Source organism: Nycticebus coucang, chromosome 10 (genome assembly GCF_027406575.1).
Source record: "Nycticebus coucang isolate mNycCou1 chromosome 10, mNycCou1.pri, whole genome shotgun sequence".
Classification (NCBI taxonomy): Eukaryota; Metazoa; Chordata; class Mammalia; order Primates; family Lorisidae; genus Nycticebus; species Nycticebus coucang.
In genome coordinates, this window is record NC_069789.1 from 25,113,453 (window position 1) to 25,134,052 (window position 20,600).

Sequence of the window (20,600 nt, forward strand, 5' to 3'; positions counted from 1 at the left end):
AAAATTTAGTAAAGCAAATGTTCGTGAAATCGCTGCTGTTTTATTTTTCCATTTCTGTTCTTCGCATCTGATCAGGCAGTTAAGAGTAAAAGTTCTTTCTCAGTATACATTTCCTCTATCACTGGACAGAACCATGAATTGGATTCACGTTGGATTTACCTGTTGCACAAGAAAAATACTTGGAATATAGAAACCAAATCCCACAGCTTTAAATAAAACCATGTCAACATGCTATTGATAAGAAATGTTGCAGGAGCACTAGCTGCAATAGTTTATTTGGCCAAGGCAGGGAAAAAATGGTGCAGATTCCAAATCCTCTACCTGTTTTCCTTCATTAAAAATTAGCTATTTTGTGTCTTAAGTCCTTTTGGTGCTCTTTGCCTGAGTCATTTAAGTCAACTTCACGTCTGCTCAGAATTAGTCAGTAGACCCACGAAGTCTAATAGGATTCATTCAAGTAGAAAGCAAGCAGTCCTCTCACTGGTGAAATTCTACTCACTTCTCTTGCCCTATCTCCAGGGCAGAATCGCCTTCCAGGAACAGAACATATCATTTCCATTTCCATATCATTACCTTCTCGGAAATGTGCAAGTCTACAAATTGGTTGAGTAAATTCACAGCCTTCAACCTGTGGTAAGGCAAATCCTGAAACCATGCCCCATAACACTTTAAAAGATTGTTGGCACTCGTCCAAATTCACTGACAATAATGAGATGTAGAAAAAACATTCAGAAATAAACAGCAACCCAATGGAAGGCATTTTCCACAGCATCTAGGCCTTACTCACTCTTGAAGGTTCATTAAATAAATCAAGGTGCTCACAAACTGTTCACAGGTCTGAAAATGTTACCACGATTGAGACCTCCATTCCACGAGGCACCATCATAGGCTTTGACCTAAAAGTTTCCCTGAAAACGATGATTTCATTGTCAGTCAACATTATTGCTAAATTTCTTTGGAGTTTGGACGTTATCAAGGTCTTAGAAATTCTTTATTGAAGAGGGGGGGAGATATGAGTCCCAGGATGCAGACTTCGATGAAAGAGAAAATCATTAAGGTGGTGTAAAACTTTGCTTCCTATTGTAAGGTTAGTGCCATCCCCTCCATGTTCTATTTTTTTTTTTTTTTTATGAAATCATAGCTGTGTACATTAATGCGATCATGGGGCACCATACACTGGTTCTATAGACCGTTTGACACATTTTCATCACACTGGTTAGCATAGCCTTCCTGGCATTTTCTTAGTTATTGTGTTAAGACATTTACATTCTACATTTACTAAGTTTCACATGTACCCTTGTAAGATGCACTGCAGGTGTAATCCCACCAATCGCCCTTCCCCCTCCCTCCCCTCCCTTTCCCCCTTCCCCCTATTCTTGGGTTATAACTGGGTTATAGCTTTCATGTGAAACCCATAAATTAGTTTCATAGTAAGGCTGAGTACATTGGATACTTTTTCTTCCATTCTTGAGATACTTTACTAAGAAGAATATGTTCCAGCTCCATCCATGTAAACATGAAAGAGATAAAGTCTCCATCTTTCTTTAAGACTGCATAATATTCCATGGTGTACATATACCACTATTTACTAATCCATTCGTGGATCGATGGGCACTTGGGCTTTTTCCATGACTTAGCAATTATGAATTGGGCTGCAATAAACATTCTGGTACAAATATCTTTGTTATGATGTGATTTTTGGTCTTCTGGATATATGCCTAGGAGGAATTATAGGATTGAATGGCAGGTCTATTTTTAGATCTCTAAGTGTTCTCCAAACATCTTTCCAAAAGTAATGTATTAATTTTCCCTCCATGTTCTCAAAGACTAAAATCTTGCTGTGGATCTCAGGTGGCTCTGAGTCAACAAAATGACCGAGAAAGATCTAGAAGCATGAAGTCCCTTCAGAGAGGCAGAGTTGTCAGCAATGTTGATGGACTATACATTCACACTGGCATATTAAAAGGTTGACCAGAACCTTCTCAGTGACCCTCAGACTTCAGGGGTAGGATGAAGCTCCATTTCAACTTCTTTTTGTTCTCACACTTTTTTTACTTTATTTTTTATTTTTCCCCAACTATTTGATCAGCTTTATAACAAAAATATTACATTTTACCAGTTTTTTCTTTAGATTGACTTAAGAGTACATATGATTACGTTGCATTGTTTGTGCTTGTTAGGGAAAGCCTGGTTGTATGTGAGTGTTGACCCAGGAGGTGTGTCGTCCACCCGTACACGGTGCCCGTTATGTGGGAACTTACTGAGCCCCTTCCCTTCTTCCCCCTCCTCCATCACACATTTTGTACATAACACAGAACGCAAGGAAACCTCTCAGTGCAGCCTTCATGTATGCAAATCTTAACAGAATATGAAGAACTGTTTGTAGTGAAAAGACAAGACAATGACAGAATTGAGGGACACCCCAACAAGATGTTCAATTTTAAGATCAGAAGTGGTGTCATGGAAGATTGCCATGTTCTGGAGGAGATTCTATGGACGATGGAGCCATTAGGATTGGTTAATACAATTTGTGGAAGATTCGAAGAGTATTTGTCCCTTGACTTTGGGAAACATTAAGAGATCATTTCTTTGGGGGGAATTCTACTGTTTTTTGTTCTCAAATATTTTAAGAACTTATCTTACTTTCACCTGTCAAAATTTCGTTTTGGCCCAGCACAGTGGCTTATGCCTGTAATCCTAGCACTCTGGGAGGCTGAGCTGAGTGGATCCCCTGAGCTCACAAGCTAGAGACAAGCCTGAACAAGAAAAAGACCCATCTTTAAAAAAGATAGCCAGACATTGTGGCGGGCGCCCGTAGTCCCAGCTACTGGGGAGGCTGAGGCAAGATAATACCTTGAGCCCAAGGGTTTGAGGTTGCTGTGAGCTGTGACACCACGGCACTCTACCCAGAGTGACAGAGTGAGACTCTGTCTCAAAAAAAAAAAAAGTTCTTTTTATTTCCTTCCAAAAATTCACTTGCAAGATGAGAAAATTGACAACAGCCTTGCTCAGGAAAGTTTAACTCTTAAGCTCTGAATAAATAAATAAATAAAGAAAGAAATAAAACACTCTCCTTCAAACTCTCATTAATATGTCACATACAAGGATCTGGCAAATAAGTTCAGGAACTCATCCTAGAAAAAGAGTTGCATACTTTATTGCTGAATGTCACTATAGTGACCTTTGAAGCACTCCCCTCGGGAAGCTATGCACTAATGCCACTCCTAGGCCACCCTTCAAAACAGTTTTGGAACTCTTTCTGGAATGGCCATCAGAATTGTCATTGTATATTAGTTACTCTTGATGACCTAAATGTCATCAAAATGTCTTCCTTTCCGTATTTCCTTTATTTTCATGTAGAGAAAAAGGTCCCTGGGGGTTAGACCAGGTGAGTGGGGAGGGGGTTCCAATATAGTTATTCGTTACTGGCTAAAATCTCCCTCACCGTCAGAGGTCCTCAGCGACCTGCACTGGGACAGTTTTTGCACACGTCTTTCCCATGCCAAGATTTTCAGTTCAGATTTTCCTAACTCTTTCATTATCAACGTCTGGTTGCTTAGCTGCAGTGTTTCTCACCGTCAGCTGTTGATTCTGACACACAATTAAATGACTTTTTGCACCGTTTTCTTCAGTTCTGCTCATCACCGGCCAACCTGACCTCTCCTCATCAGTGACACTTTCTCTCCCCTCACAAAAACATTGAATCCATTTGTACACCACAATTTTCTTCACGGCATTATCCCCATAAACTTGGACTCACATGTCCCTGATTTCATTTCCAAGATTAAAAAGAATTTTTTTTTTTTTTTTTTGAGACAGAGTCTCACTTTGTCACCCTGGGTAGAATGCTCTAACGTCATAGGTCACAGCAACCTCAAACTCTAAATGATTCTCTTGCCTAAGCCTCCCAAGTAGCTGGAACTACAGGTGCCCACCACAATGCCCAGCTATTAACAAGAAATTTAATGTGTGTTCCTTGCTCTAATTCAAACTCTGACATTCTTGCAAAGGCACACAAAACACACAACAGTAATGAACGCCACTCAGCAAGACACCACTGCACATCGACAGACACAGCTGTGAGTCCCTGATGTACCAAGGTCATGAACGCTTATCAAGTTATTTGTATAATGCTTCCAATAGAAGCACATAGTGGCAAGTTCACAAACTGAACTGTTAGACCTTATATTGCCAAACCAGTCACACACACACACACACACACACATATATGACAATATGCCAGGAACATGGTTAATCCTCCAAGTGCTGGTATGAAATACCACTTTATTCTGAGTGTTCTGAGAAACATTTGCCAAAGCAGGATTATACAAGCAAGGATTTTATTAGGGAAAATGCCAGTGAGAGAGATAATGAAAGAGCAAAGAAAGGCTGGGAACCATCAGGCAGAAATGCAGGACCAACTGTGCACAGAGGAGAGAGGGAACGGAAGTAGATGGGAAACACCCCCATGTCCTCACAGGATGAGGGCAGGTCAGCTTAGCATGGGCAGTTCTCGGGACAAAGCTGGCTATCAGAGAAGTTCCATGTCTCCCAGGAATGAGACGGATTTCAGGAGCTCAGAGACCACTCTGTGGGTCCCCCGGCAGTCACAATCATGGAGTCTGGAAGTACACACACCCTGCCACCCCACAATCCACCCTGGCCTCCTACGGATCTGCCTTCCATCCCCTTGAGGAGATGGAACTCTAACATTCCTATGGTCCTTTCTTCCTAAAGAGAATGCAGAGGGTTAGTCAGGTGAACTGCAGTCCCCGTCCCCACACTCCACCTCAGGCAGCACCTGGAACTCCTCCCTCCTCATCAGGCCCTCCCACCCTTGGCAGGTCCTGAGTCCTGTTAGTGCGAGTCAAACCTTCTGTGTGGAATGGCATTCTTGATCACCAAAGCCTTTTCAGTCCAATGGCTACAAGTTTTTATGTATACTCGCAATATGGCAAACAAAACCATGAGGCCCCCAAACGAATCTCCTGGGCTCCACCTGCATTTGCACCCACCACTGCTGGGAGCAGGCAGGCTGCCTTCCTTCTTCTCATCAGGGCAAATCATCTCCGAGAGAAAGGCATTTCGTCTTCTCACTTGCTGGTTTCAGACCATGAGATGGGGGGTGTTCTCTATGGGCAGTGCTAGGGTGCAGTTTAATGGCAGGGACCCTTGCTGACCCGAGGGTATTTTCTCTCAGGGCCTCCACCCCTGGCAGAGTTCAGAGTGGCAAGAATGAGAAATACAAAGTGTGCCAGAAGGTCATTGTGAATGATGGTGAGCAAAGTCACACCTGCTTTAGCAACTGGACCCACCTACCCTGCAACTTGGGGGATACAGCACCATAGAACGCTCTCTAATGAAAAATACCACTGCAGGGCGGTGCCTGTGGCTCAAAGGAGCAGGGCGCTGGCCCCATATGCCGAAGGTGGTGGGTTCAAACCCAGGCCTGGCCCAAAACTGCCAAAAACTGCCAAAACAAACAAACAAACAAACAAACAAAAACCCTGCATCCCTGAGTTAGCACTGCACCCTTCCAGCATGTTCCAGCTGTGCCTTTAGTAGGCCTTCCAATCATTCCACAAAGCTGGCTTCCTCTGGATGGTGGAATATATACAATGACCAGTGAAATGCAAGGTCCGGGCTCCGTCCCACACCTCCTTCTCTGGTTAACGCCTACCCAGTGCGCCACTCTCTGTCTATAGATCGGTCATTCCATTAGTCCTTAAATGAATAATGTCTGATCCGCTGCCCACAGGCAGGAAATATAAACCCATAGCTGAATACTTGTCTATCCTTGTGCGGATAAGCCACCAGTACTCTTAGGAGAGTAAGTGCCTGATGTATTCAAATTGCCACTAAGTCCCTGGCTGTTCTTAAAGAACAGTCTTTTCAGGGAGTTGGTTTGGTTTAGCAATATCTTTAGCCTATTGAAGACAAAATAAGATAAACAAGTTTTAGGAAGTGGGAGTCCCTCCCACTGGGTCCACATATGGCCTGTGTGTCTTGCCAACCTGGCCACTCTACTCCTGTGATTATGTTGTCAGTGATGGGGTGACCAATGAGAAAGCCTGGCTAATATCCCCTGATGGAATTGTTTTTTTTCCTTTGGTTCTTCAATGATTTCCTGTAGGATAATGTGATCATAGTTTGTGGTAATATACAATTGAAAAATTGTCACATTTGTGTCCCCTCTCGTACGTCCACACCTCTACCCCACCACTTCCTGGTTTCTGATATTACGATGTCTTTTCTTCTAGGCCATTGATCACATGGTCATACCATTAACTATTCAGGAATCTACCCTGTTTCCCTGAAAATAAGACATCCTCTGAAAATAAGACCTACCTACAGGAAAGATAAGACGTCCCCTGAAAATAAGACCTAGCGCATCTTTGGGGGCACACCTTAAAATAAGACACTGTCTTATTTTCGGGGAAACAGGGTAGATAGCCTCATCTTGGGACATTTCCATCCCATATAAAGTAGATGACTAGGTGGACTGCTAGCAGCTCTGTCTTCACAGGTCTCTCCAGGTAACCCCTGATTGTGGCTACAAGGCAGTGCTGTCCATTTTCAGCTTGCTTCTAAGTTGACCCATCCATAAAATAAGCTCAATTGTCAGCTTTTCTTTCAGCTGGCCTACAGGACCTCTTGTAGGACTCTAAGTATCAGCCAGAGAGGAAGTACTGATCCAAGTGTGGAGGGCAATGTGGGATTCGGGGCTAAAAGTGTTGGTCTTCTAGCCCTGCTCAAGCTTCAGTGCACTTGTGCTATTTTCATCTTCAACAGGCTTCTGCTGAGCAATTGCAACCTTATGACTTGAAAGGTCTAACAAAAACTAGCTCTGGTGATTCCAAACACATGGTCGTGTTAATGTGAATTGCTTCTGAGCTTTTCAAATTGGGATGAAAGAGGATACATTCAGCAAATCAACGGTCATACACCATATACCTGAGGCCTCATTATCTGCTCTAACAATAGCAGCACATCAAACACAGCAGCTGCCATCACTGCCTCCATGTTTACATACATTCTGAGCCCATGCTCCAGGATTCATCATGTTGCACAGCAGCCAGACTAATCAGTTAAGTGGAAATCTGATAACAACCAGCAAACCTACGTCTTTCAGGTCTTTATCGTGGCATCTCTGTCATTTTCCCTAGGATACAATGCTGATTTTGCTTTACTCTCTTGGCCAAATGGGGAAATTTTAGAAACTTAAATTCACTTTTCCCATTATGATGTTTCTAACTGAGTAAACCAGGTACCCAATATGGAGATTACTCTAACTGCCAAGTAATGAAAAGATGACTAGGGTATGTGAATAGACCAAGTAGACACAATGTGAGCTGAAATTTAGCAAGGCCTGGGCTTACCAGATGGTTCTTACAAGCCTCTACCCTAAAAGAGGAACTAAAATTACATTTTGGGTCTTTTTAGGTATCAGGGTGAATTTAGGCCTTGTGTCCAATAGTCATTGAAAAGTCTTGGTGGCTGCTATACTTCAAGGTTTTCCCACAGTTCACCTGCTGCAAACTTAACTCCCAATGTAACAGTATTGGAAGGTGGACCCAATAATAGGTGATTATGTCTGGAGGAGACATGAATTAGTCCTCATGAATGGACTATTGCCATTATTTCAAGGGTGAGTGAGCTGCAAAAGCAACTTTGCCCCCTTTGATTTCATTGCTGTCACTCTCTCCTGCCTTTTCCTCTTCCACCATAGAATAACACAGCAGAAAATTTGATTTTAGGCTTCTCCACCTCCAGAATCATAATCCAAATAAATTTATGTTTATTATAAATGACCCAGTCTGTGATATTCTTTTATACTGGCATAAACAGACTGAGCCAGTCGTGATCTCCTTTTCCTGAGTAAATAGCTGTGGGTCCGTTAGAGAAAGACATGATATATTCATGCCAGGGAGTCGCAGCATCCGTCTACCTAAATATCTAATTCCCTCTTCAGTCTGTGAGTTCTGAATCTGAATATTGGTTTAGATCTAGCACTAACTAATCAATTGTGAGTTTTAATTGGAGTGATCACCATTGGTCTCTTGCCCCCCTTCTTGTTCTTGGAATTCATTGTAGATTTTAAGCAGAATTTTTACTGGCTACCCACTCATCTTTTTCTATAGACACTGCACTGTATTAATCATTTTTATCACTTCCAAGTTCAAGACACAGCTCCCCACTTCAAGCCCCCTTAAGCTGCTCTTATAAGATTATTACAATAATTGAGCCCTTCTACCTTCTGCTATTCAAATGTCACCACTTGGCCTCTATCACTTTGAGGTTCTGTCGTCTCCATAGATGAGTGTTGGCTCCCCAGAGGAAAGCCACCGCCTGACTTCTTGATGTTGGCAGCCCTCTCACCACAGCACTTCTGACAGTCTCAGTGAATGGCATGTCCCCTGAGCCTACTCATGGAACATAATTTCTCTGGTGAATCGTCCAGGTAAATATACCCATTCCATTGTGCCCACCGTTCTCTTTCTCTGGATTCTTTCCTCTACTGTCTTCTCAGGCAACAGGTATTCAACTTCACTGAGAGTTGGCTGTCAATGTATGCAGGATTTGAAATTATTCTGGCAGTAAGATCATCTCATCACCAAGAAAGTGCTCCCAAGACAATGCATTCTTGTTTATCTAACTTTAAATTACAGCCCAATTCAATCAAGAGTACTTTCCCTGAATCATGCTGGTACATCCCAGCTAATTCTGGCATTCTTTTTTTTTTTTTTTTTTTGTAGAGACAGAGTCTCACTTTATTGCCTTCAGTAGAGTGCCATGATGTCACAGGACTCACAGCAACCTCTAGCTCTTGGGCTTCAGCGATTCTCCTGCCTCAGCCTCCCGAGCAGCTGGGACTACAGGCGCCCGCCACAACGCCCGGCTATTTTTTGGTTGCAGTTCAGCAGGGGCTGGGTTTGAACCCACCACCCTCAGTATATGGGGCCAGCGCCCTACTCGCTGAGCCACAGGCGCCACCCATAATTCTGGCATTCTTTAGATCTCTTTCTTTCCTTAACATTTCTTTCTTCTTATATCAAATTCAGAATTTCCCCAGCTAGGCTATGCTAAAATTATGTTATATTAGGATTTTCAGCCTGGCAGTCAGAAGAGATGGTAGAGCAGCATCTTAAAGGGCACCTGTTTCCTACTTTGGAAGATGCTTTGCTGCATCTTCTAGCACAACAGAAGTGGCAGCTGTTTTCACGAAGAGTGCGAAGATTCTGGGAGGAGAAGAAAGTGGTGGAGTCAAAATCCTCACGGGCATCCTTCCAAATATCTCAACCCAATGTTTCAGAATTCCAGGTTTTCCCGCCAGGACCCTGATCTTTATGTAATGAACATGCCTACTTTCACCAGGACTCAAAAGTCTTGGTAGATCTGCCGTTTCACTAACTGAGGCTTGATCTTGTCTCAACTAGGTGTCCTTTTTCTGCAAGAGCTAAGGTCCCCTTCGTCAGCTATCACGGAGGTCTTCTGGTTCTCACACGTAGCCACAAAGTCTTTGTTAATAGTCTTCTGTCTTCCTTATTCTTTTGAGTACCACCAGTACAACTTAGTATCAATACTACCGTGCTGTTTTTGTAGACATTGTCCCTTTATATGCTTTCAAAGTCCTAAATGAGAACACTAGCCACAGCAGTATCCTCCACGGGAACATTTTCCTGACTTAGCACCAGGGACAACTTTAGCGATGTAGGTACTACCTCGTGCCAGGCACTGACTGACCAAGATGGTGTCGTCTTTTCTTGCTGGGTGGTGGGTGAGCTAGTTCTACATCATTATCTTACTGAATATTTTGTCAGTCCACTCCTGCCTCCACTACCACTTGTGTTAGTCTGGATCCTCTGAAAATAACCCCTCTTTCATGTTGCATGTTGAAGTTAAACATGCAACACCCATGACAGTAAGTGAGGGGAGGGGGCACCACAGAGAAGTATTTTAAAGCACTGTTTCTGAGACATTTGATCAATTATGCTCCCTGTAGTTGGAGACCTATGAGCTGGATCCTCATGGTCATCACAAATATACACATTAATTTTATAATATCTATTTTTCTATGAGAAAACTGGGCACAGAGTGATGAAGTCACTTGCTCAAAAACTCAGAAATATTGAACAGAAGACCTAGGAAGGTATTCGAGCAGTTTCTCTTTAGCATCTGGATCCGAGCTACTTTTCTAGGCCCCCAAATAATAATAGAGTGAAGTGTGAAAAGCCAGTGGCACATGTTACAAAGATTCTCCAGAAGACCCTGGTGTAGGCTGAACTATGCCCATTCACACCCTGCTCAGCCACATTCATATGTTAAAGCCTTGACCCCAGGTGACTGTATTTGAAGATGAAAACTTCAAAGGAATAACTGAGGTTAAGTGAGGTCATAAGGGTGTGGCCCTAATCTGAAAGTGTTAGTGCCTTATAGGAAGAGAGAAAGATGAAAAGGGCTGTCTCTCCGCAGACACACAGAAGAAAGGCCCTGTGGAAACACAAGAGGTTGTCAGAAAGCCCATGAGAGAGACCTCATGTGAAACTAACCCTGCCCACATCCTAATCTTGGATTTCTGGCCTCCAGAACGGTGAGAAAACAAATGTCTGTTATTTAAACCACCTGGTCTGTGGTACTTTGTAACCATAGCCTTTGCAGACTAACATGGGCCTATCACAAAATAATTTAAAAATAAAATAAAATGCAGGGTAACTCACATAAAGGGACTGATGACAGGTAGTCTTTGTTTGATGTCTTTGTTTTCAAAATAGAACACTCACATTTTTGACCGCCGCCTGTCTGCAGCTGAATAACACTGCACGCAGTGGGGGGCTCATAGGGAGAATGCTCCCAGTCTTGACTGGTCCTCTGTGTTCAAATCTTCTGTTCTTCCCCTCTTGAAAAACACATACCACAATTCACATGTGTTCCAGGCATGCACAAAGGCCTCTTGGAGCCTGGAAATGACCACACCCTGCACTTGGTCTAATCAGGCTGCAATTTCAGCAACACGTCCAGTTACACACTGATTGTCTTCTGTGTTTCCTCCATAAACAGGAGATAACAGAGCTTCAGCAAATATATGCATCAATATGTAATAACTAAACATTGAGTGTTTGCTAGGCAACAAATGTCATTTTGTTAGTAAAATAAGTCAATTCACTATAAAGGTCTGTCAAATCTTAGGCATTTTGGTTGAACTCTTAGCATAAACACACACACACACACATCAGGCAAGGGAGACCCTCTAGAAACAGGGTGGGGGGTCATACTTTGGGGCTAATCCTCAACAGATCTGATCAACGGTCCAAACTGGCACTGGGGACCCTGGGGACTACCAGACTTGATCCCTGCAGACCTCAGTCTCTGAAAAATTATTGGTAAAACTGCATGACAGGTGACACTCTGCTGCTGGGGGTCAGCAGGGAGCAGGACACCATCAGTCACTAAGCAACTGATTTTCAAAAACCAGTTGTCCATGCTGGAATACATCCCTGCTTTTCAGAGTGACTTCCTTGCCATACCACTTTCAGGTTTAGCAGTCTCCTTGTTAAAAATGGTCTCAATAGGGCAGCATCTGTGGCTCAAAGGAGTAGGGCGCCGGCCCCATATATTGGAGGCAGCAGGTTCAAATCCAATCCCAGCCAAAAACTGAAAAAAAAAAAGTCTCAACCAAGACATACTACATATTAGAATCAAGGTAGTGAGGTAAAATATGCATTTTGATCCAAGCTCCCTTCTCCCCCAATCCCCTAATCCCACAACCATTATGCGTAATAAAGAAAAACGATGGTGGGGACAAAAGAGGGCACATTTGGTGAATGAGACAGAGAAGCCAGCACCCCTGTGCTTCCTCCACATGGTAGGAGGTAGTTTGTTCAGGTTTGGACAAGTTGCAATCAGAGGCTACCAATGTGCAGAACAGGAACTTGTGAGAATAACTGTGTTGTCGGGCTTTTTAAGGTCAGTTCGAGTTTGGAGAGAGATCCAGTACTCTCAGGGAAGTTGACTGAAAATTAGAAAACAAAAGTGGAAGCAAAACTGTGGCAGAGTTAGGAAGAATTAAAAACTTAGCAGGCATTCTTGTTATGTAGGTAGCAGCTTTGTACACCAGATACTTATATGATTTTGTAACATCACTAACAATTTTATTAAAGAGGATATCTTAGAAGATTTAAGTAATTCGCCAGTGAAAATAATATATAATGACTGTTTGGGAGATAATGTTAAAGAGATGTTTATGAATTAATATATAACATTAAATGTACTTAGTAGAAAATAAGAAATATTGAAACTATAGAACTGAGCGTGCATGTGAAGAACTGGGACAGAAAGAAATGCGGTAACTCCTTTAGCGATAAAGTTAAAGGAAATAAGTATGAGGCCAAGATGCAGAAATTAGAGAAACAAGATGAATACAGTAGTAATACATTAAAAACTTGAGGCTATGAATAAAATCAATAAGATGGACAAACCTCTAGCAATATGAACAAGAAAAAACTAAATTGCAAACAAACAAAATACATTTAATAGGAGAGCTATAATTATAGATTCAAGGGAGTTTGGTAGGACAATAAATAAAACTATTGATCAGGAATATGCTCAATAGTCTAGAGCAAATTGATGTATTTCAGGAAAATATATTAGACACCAAAGTTGTACATGCAGAAATAGAAACCTCAAAGAAACAAATAGCATTAAAAATTGGACAGTAAAAGACATCTTCCATGCTCTCCTGAAGGCCCTTGACCCAAATGACTTCTACAAAAATTTCAAGGAACAAAGAAAGCCAAATCTACTTCATCCATTTTATTTTGTCAGTATTAACTTGATGTCAAAACCATGATAGGTAGACCACAATAAAGAAACTGTAAGTTTACTTTACTTATAAGGGCAGTATTTTGTTCATTTGTTGAGACACTTGTCACCCTGGTGGTGTGCCTTGGCATCATAGCTTACAGCAACTTCAAACACTTGGATTCAAGTGATCTTCTTGCCTCAGGCTCCCAAGTAGCTGAGACTACAGGTGCCCACCATGATGTCCAGCTATTTTTAGAGACTGGGTCTGACTCTTGCTCAGCCTGGTCTTTAACTCCTGAGCTCAAGCAATCTACTTGCCTTAGCCTCCCAGAGGGTACAATAAGTTTTGAGGGTACAATAAGCCAGGTTACATTGATTGCAATTTTTAGGCAATGTCCCTCTAGCAATCATGTCTTGCCCCCATAAAGTGTGACACGCACCAAAGCCCCACCCTCCTCCCTCTGTCCCTCTTTCTGCTTTTCCTCCCCCCATAACCTTAATTGTCCATTAATTGTCCTCATATCAAAATTGAGTACATAGGATTCATGCTTCTCCATTCTTGTGATGCTTTACTAAGAATAATGTCTTCCACGTCCATCCAGGTTAATACGAAGGATGTAAAGTCTCCATTTTTTTTAATAGCTGAATACTATTCCATGGTATACATATAGCACAGCTTGTTAATCCATTCCTGGGTTGGTGGGCATTTAGGCTGTTTCCACATTTTGGCGATTGTAAATTGAGCTGCAATAAACAGTCTAGTACAAGTGTCCTTATGATAAAAGGATTTCTTTCCTTCTGGGTAGATGCCCAGTAATGGGATTGCAGGATCAAATGGGAGGTCTAGCTTGAGTGCTTTGAGGTTTCTCCATACTTCCTTCCAGAAAGGTTGTACTAGTTTGCAGTCCCACCAGCAATGTAAAAGTGTTCCCTTCTCTCCACATCCACGCCAGCATCTGCAGTTTTGAGATTTTGTGATGTGGGCCATTCTCACTGGGGTTAGATGATATCTCAGGGTTGTTTTGATTTGCATTTCTCTAATATATAGAGATGATTTTTTCATGTGTTTGTTAGCCATTCGTCTGTCATCTTTAGAGAAGGTTCTATTCATGTCTCTTGCCCATCGATATATGGGATTGTTGGCTTTTTTCATGTGGATTAATTTGACTTCTCTATAGATCCTAGTTATCAAGCTTTTGTCTGATTGAAAATATGCAAATATCCTTTCCCATTGTGTAGGTTGTCTCTTTGCTTTGGTTATTGTCTCCTTAGCTGTACAGAAGCTTTTCAGTTTAATGAAGTCCCATTTGTTTATTTTTGTTGTTGTTGCAATTGCCATGGCAGTCTTCACAGAAGCTTTTTAATTTAATCAAACCCCATTTGTTTATTTTTATTGTTGCTGTGATTGCCATTGGGGTCTTTTTCATAAATTCTTTGATGAGGCTGATATCTAGAAGAGTTTTTCCTACATTTTTCTTCTAAAACTTTTATGGTTTTGTGTGTGACATGTGTTTTATCCATGTTGAATTCATTTTTGTGAGTGTTGAGAGATATGGATCCTGTCTCATTCTTCTACATGTGGCTATCCAAATTTCCCAGCGTCATTTATTGAATGGGGCTTCTTTTCCACAGTGTGTGTTGTTGACAGCTTTGTCAAAGATTAGTTGCCTCTATGTGGATGGTTTTATAACTGAGTCTCTGTTCGGTTCCTTTAGTCTATATCTCTATTTTTGTGCCAATCCCATGTTCTTTTGGTTACTACATCCCTGTAGTGTAGTTTGAAGTCTGAGAACATGATCCCTCCAAATTGGATCTTTTGTTTTTTGTTTTTGTTTGTTTTCTTTTCTATTTTTTTTTTTTTGAGATTGCAATTACTTTAGCTATTTGGATTCTTTGTTGTTGTTTTTGTTTCAATCAAAGCATAGAATTATTTTTTCTAGATCTGTGAAATATGATGCTGTCATTTTGATTGGTATTGCATTAAATCGATAAAATACTTTGGGTAGTACAGACATTGTAACGATGCTGATTCTACCAAACTATGGACATATGTTTTTCTAATTGGTTGTGTCATCTGTGATTTCTTTCCTCAGAGTTTCATAATGTTCTCCTTGTAGTGATTGTTCAATTCCTTGCTTAAGTGTATTTGTAGGTATGTTATTTTCTTTTTTTCTTTTCTTTCTTTCTTTGCAGTTTTTTTTGGCCGGGGCTGGGTTTGAATCTGCCACCTTCAGCATATGGGGCCAGCGCCCTACTCCTTTGAGCCACAGGCACTATCCAAGTATATTATTTTCTTTGTAGCTATTGTGAATGATACTAAGTCTTTGATTTGACTCTCAGCTACCCTGTTATTTGTATGTAGGCATGATACTGATTTTTGTACATTGGTCTCATAACCTGAGACTTTGCTGAATGTGTTTATCAATTCCAGGAATCTCTTGGCGGAGTCTTTGGAGTTTTCTAGATAGAAGATCATATCCTCAGCAACAAGGAATAGTATGACCTCCTCTTTTCTAATTTGGTTACCCTTATTTTCTTTTTCCTGCCTGATTGCTATGGCTAGGACTTTCAGCACTATGTTGAATATAAGTAGTGACAGTAGGCAACCATTTCTTATTCCAGATCTCGGCAGCAGAGCATCAACTTTATTCCATTCATTATAATGATGGATGTAGTCATATATGGCTTTTATAATCTTGAAATACGGCACTTCTATGCCTAGTTTCTTGTCAGTTTTTATGAAAAAGTGCTGAATTTTGTTGAATACTTTTTCTGCATCTATTGAGATAATCATATGGTATTTGTTTTTGTTACTCTTTATGTGGTTAATCATATTTATCAATTTACATATGTTGAATGATCTTTGCATCCCTGGGATGAAGCCCACTTGGTTCTGGTAGATTTTTTTTTTTTTTTTAATCTGCTGTTGAATTCATTCTGCTAGTGTTTTTCTGAGGATTTTTGCATGTATATTCATAAGGGATATGAATCTGTAGTTCTCTTTTTTTGTAGTGCCCTTTCCTGGCTTTGGTATCAAAGTGATACTGGCTTCATAGAAGGACTTGGGGGAAGATTCCTTCCTTCTTGATGTTATGGAATAATTTCTACAGTGTCAGTACCAGCTCTTCTTTGTAGGTATGATAAATTTGGCTGTGAATCCATCTCTTCCAAGGCTTTTGAAGTTTTTTTTCTTCCTGACTGAGTATTGAGAGGTTAAGCATTTCTAGAAATTTGTACATTTCCTCTCGGTTTTTAGGTTTACATATGTAGAGATTTTCATAGTGTTCATAGGCGACTTTTTTATTTTTGTGGTGTCAGTTGTAATACCCCCTTTTCTTTTCTGATGGAGCTTATTTGTGTCCTTGTTAGTGAAAGTTTTATCAATTTTGTTTATCTTTTCAAAGAACAAACTTTTGCTTTCCTTGATCCTTTTCACTGTTTGTTTGTTTTTTTGCTTGCTTGCTTGTTTTACGTTTCATTTAGCTCTGCTCTAACATGGTTATTTCTTTTATTCTGCTGGGTTTGGGTGTGGCTCTTCCTTTTATAGTTCCTTGGGATGTGTCATTAGATTGTTAATTTGTGATCTTTCTGTTCTATTCATGTAAGCAGTGAAGGCTATGAAATTCCCTGTTAACATTGCTTTTGCTGAACCACATAGATTTTTTTGATAGCTCCTGTCCAGTTGTTCAGTTCATTAAATCTTTTTGTTCTCATTTTAATTTAATTATTGACTCAATAATCTTTTGGCAGCCTATTTTTACATTTTCATGAGTTTGTACAGAATTGAGTGTTTCTCTTTCAGTTGATTTCTACTTTTTATTCCATGTGAAGCTTCATGGTCTTATTTGTATTTTTTTTAATTGTTAAGAGCTCATTTATTGACTAAGTTATGATCAGTCTTGGAGAATGTTACACATGCCGATGAGAAGAATGTACATTCAGTAGTTTGGGGATAAAATGTTCTATAAATGTTTGTTGGGCCCATTTGTTCTATAGTCCCATTTAATTCCAGTGTTTCTTTATTTATTTTCTGCTTAAACGATCTGTCCAGTTGTTTTAATGGAGTGTTACACTCTCTGGCAATTACAATCCTGCTATTTATCTCTTTGCTCAGAACTGGTAAAGTTTGTTTTATGTTTCTGTGTTAGGTGCATAGATATTTATGATTATTATGTCTTCTTCTTGAATTGCTCCCTTTACCATTATATGATGACAATCTTTGTGGGGTTTTTTAGTATTACTGATTTAAAGTCAATTTTTTCTGCTATAAGAATGGTTGCACCTGCTTTCTTTGGTTTCCATTTATATGGCATTTTTTTTCCATCCCTTCACCTTGAGTTTTATGAGTCCTTGCAGGTTAGATGTGTTTCCTGGAGACAGCACAAACTTGGGTTACATCTTTTTTATCCATTTATCCAGATTGTGTCTCTACAATGGGGCATTTAGACTGTTCATGTTGATTGACAGAATTGATATATATAGGATGTTCTAGTCATCCTGTTGGGTAATAACTAATTGCCTGTTTTACTTCTAAACTATTATTTTATATGAGTTCCAGGATTCAGCTTTTGGGTGGTTTTACACTTTTGGGTTTCTATTATGATGAACCGTGAGTAACACAGTTCTGAGTATTTCATGCAGGGCAAGTCTGGTCTTGACAGTTCCCTTCAGTGTTTGCTTGTCTGCGAAAGTATTTCTCCTTCATATATGAAACTTAGTTTAGTAGGATATAAAATTATAGTCTAGCAGTTGTTTTGTTTAAGAAGACAAAAGATGGGGCTTCACTCCTTTCTGGCTTGTATGATCTCAGTTGAGAAGTCTGCAGTTAGCCTAATGGGTTTTTCTTTATAAGTTACTTGGTGTTTTTGTCTGATGACTGTGTGTCTTGCTGATTGCTTATTTGCAATGCACCTTTTAAATGTTTGCTGAGCTTCTTGTACCTGGAAGTCTAAATCTACAGCAATACCAGAGAATTTTTCCTTCAAATAGTTTTCAAGCCCTTATGTCTATGGTTCTTATCTTTGGCCATTTCACATAATCTTATATTTTTTTGTATGCTTTGTTCATTCCTCTTAATTCTCTGTTTTTTATTTTTGACTGACTGAGTTAATTTGAAGAATTCCTCTGAGATTCTTTCTTCTGCATGGTCTAGTCTATTTTTTTAATAAAAATAATGAATAGGAAGAAATAATATTTAAAACTATAATTCATCTCCTTTCCTGCTGTCTTAGATAATTGTCCACAGATCTTTAAGGTTACATTTTATTAGACATCTTTGAATTTATTTCTCTAACTTCAATGTTATATTTTTATGGAAACTTACAGTGAAATTCCAAATGTACATTTGAGTCAACCACTTGATGGTTAGTATATGTGTCAACTTGTGTATACTCCTATAGTATCCAATAACTCAAAATAAATTTATGGTGTGGCTCAGACGTTATTTCATAGATGTTATTTACATGTACCACCAGTTAACTTTTAATAAGGAGACCACCTCTAATCATTTCAAAGGCCTTATAAGCAGAAGTGAAATTTCCCTGATGGAGGAATCCCACCTCTGAACTGTATCTTCTCCTGCCTAAGATTTTCCAGGCTGTTGAACTACACTACAGATGTCAGACCTGCCCAACTATACCCTAAAACCATGTGAGTCAATTCTTTGAATTAAATCTATGTATGTGTATGTGTTTGTGTGTGTGTGTGTATGTGTGTCAGTGTATTTATATGTGTGTCTATATCTCTTACCAATTCTGTTTCACTTGGGGAATCCTGACTCATAAAAACCTCTGCACCTTAATTATCAAAATAAAATAATCAAAATTATAAAGAAAGCGATCAGTGCTTCCAATATCAATGGTGAATTTGGTTTAAAGTGGCACAAATCCCAAGAAAACAAATGTAGTTGACCCTTGGACAATCAATACAGGGGCCTAGAGGCATGGACCCCAATATAGTAAAAAAATCTGCATATAACTTTTAACTCCCCCAAAACTTAACTACTGATAATCTGTTGTTCAACAGAAGCCTTACTAATAACATAGTCAATTAACATAGGTTTGTATATTGTATACACAATATACTCTATTTGTACAGTAAACTGGAGTAAAGAGTGTTATTAATATCCTAAGGAAGAGAAAATATACTTAATGTTCACTAAGTCTAAGTGGGTCATCATGAAGATCTTCAACCTTATTGTCTTCACGTTGTGTAAAATGAGGAGAAGAGGAAGGATTGATCTTGCTCTCCCAGAGGTGGTGGAGGCAGAAGAGCTTGAGAAAGTGGAAGAAGCGGGAGGCACACCTGGTGTGATTTTAGGGAGATACACTGTCATTTCTGTCTGACTTAATTTGTGTTTCAATTCTCTAAAAATGTTTCTATGTAGTACCAGTTCTTTTCCCACCATTTGCTTTCATTTCAGCGCCCATGTTATAGAAGCATCCATGCAGTAGAAGAATGTCATCTTGAATAATTGGAACCCTTCTGCCAGATTGTCTAATACCAATTTATTTTTGGCACTGCCTCTTCTAAGTCTTCTTTCTCATTGCCTGGTGATAGTTCAGCAGCACTAAACTTCATCATCTTCTGTTATTTCCACTGGTGTGGTGTCAATGAGCTATTGAATTTCTCTAAGATCTATATCTTGAAAGCCTTTACCCACTTACCTTTTTTTTTTGCTATATCCACAATCTCTTTCATAATTTCCTTGATTGACTCTATCATAAATCCTGTGAAATAACTCACAACATCTGGACACAGTTTTCTCTAGCAGAAATTTATTATTTAGACTTGATGGCTTTCGCAAGGTTTTCCATAATTATGATGGCATCTTCAATGGATTACACAATGCTCCCCATAGAGTGTCATGTTTAATGAGCCTTAAAGTTCTGTATGATTTGAAGATTGAATTAGAGATCTAGATAACATCAGTGCCTTCAGTGTTGAACTCATGTATTCCACAGGGCTAGTGTTGTCCAATATCAAAAGAGCTTTTAAAATCAGTCCCTTATTTACAAAGTCCTTTCTGACTTCAAAGCCAAAGCATCAGCGGAACCAATCTAGAAAAAATGGTTCTTGCTATCCAGGCCCTCTTGTTCTACAACCAAAAGACTAGCAGATGGTGTTATCCTTTCCCTTCAAGATTCAAGAGTTAGCAGCTTTATAGATAAGGGCATTACTGGTCATAGACCCAGCTGCATTTACACAAATCAGTGAAGTTAGTCTACCACTTCTGGCCTCACATCCTGGTGGTTAATTATCTTTCTCACAAATAAATGTTCTTTGTGGCATTCTTTTCTAGAATAGGGCACATTCATCTGCATTAAAAATCTGTTCAGACAGATTATACTTTCTCCTCAATGATTTTCTTAATGGCATCTGTGAACTCCTCTGCTACCCTGTGGTTGGCAGAATTTGCTTCTCCTATTATCTGGACACTTTTAAGCCAAACCTATTTCTAAAATATCAAATGATCCTTTGTTGGCAATAAATTCTTCAGCTTTACATTGTTCACCTTGATTTTGCATTAAGTTTTCATATAATGACTTAGCTTTTTCTCAAATCATAGTATAGTCTACAGTTATGCCTATCTAATAGCAATCCTACACCTTCATAAAAGCTACATTTTTAATAGGTAGTATGAGATAAAAAGGAATTACGCAAACAATGCAAGGTTTTCACACCTGCTAGCTTAGCTGCTATGATATTTTTAGAAAAAAAATTTTTTTTCTTTATGATGGTCCTTACACTGCGGTTATCTTGAAATGGTGGGTAACTGCAGACCTCCATGTATCGTACAA